This window comes from Trichechus manatus, unplaced genomic scaffold (assembly GCF_000243295.1).
Source record: "Trichechus manatus latirostris isolate Lorelei unplaced genomic scaffold, TriManLat1.0 scaffold00045, whole genome shotgun sequence".
Lineage (NCBI taxonomy): Eukaryota > Metazoa > Chordata > Mammalia > Sirenia > Trichechidae > Trichechus > Trichechus manatus.
The window spans coordinates 7,662,302-7,663,193 of NW_004443981.1; positions in this window are offsets into that span (position 1 = coordinate 7,662,302).

Here is an 892-nt window from a genome sequence, read left to right on the forward strand (position 1 = left end):
TGGTGCAGGGGAGAGAGGAGGACGTCTAGAGTTGTGCTATGCTGAGAATGAGGAGGGAGAGTTGGCAGGACCAGGGCTCATTGGATGGAGGGTGAGAAGTGATGAGGGAAGTGACAAGGATAAGTCCCATGTTTCCCATTTGGGTAATTCAGTGAAAACATGAGAGGAGGAATGGCTTTGGTGGGGTTGGTAAGATGATCCTTTCTGGATGAGTCAGTGTTGAGGGCCATTGAAGGGGAGATGTCCAGGAGATGGACAGGTAGGTGGATCTGGAAGTAAGAAAAAGTGGTCTGGATGGAGACATAGCCCTGGGGAGCCAACAACTCTGACAGTAATTAAGACCATGGAAGTAGACGATATCACCCAGAGAGAATGAGCAGGGTGATGAGAGGAGAGGAGAAGGGAGGGAGGGGAAAAGGGAGAAGGAGACGGGAGGAGAGCAGAGCCCAAAGGTCCAACAGAGACTGAGGAGTCAGTGCAGATGACTAAGCTGTGGTGCTGGCAGCAGAGAGAGAGCTGGGAGGACATGGCAGACGAGGGGAGAGTGTTAGACTCCCCAGAGCCTCCCTGGGGCTGCACATAGTAGGGACTCAAGATTTTCTTTCTTTTTCATAATTTATTTTATCTTTGTTGTTGTTGTTGAAAACATACACAACAGAACATACATCAATTCAACAATTTCTGCATGTACAATTCATTGACATTGATTACATTCTTCAAGTTGTACAACCATTCTCACCCTTCTTTTCTGAATTGTTCTTCCCGACTAACAAGAACTCACTGCCCTCTAAGCTTCCTATCTAACTTTGCAAGTTGCTGTTGTCAATTTGACCCCTCAAGATTTTCTTGATTGAAGGGGTACATGGATGAATTCCCTGCATTTTCTAGAGCT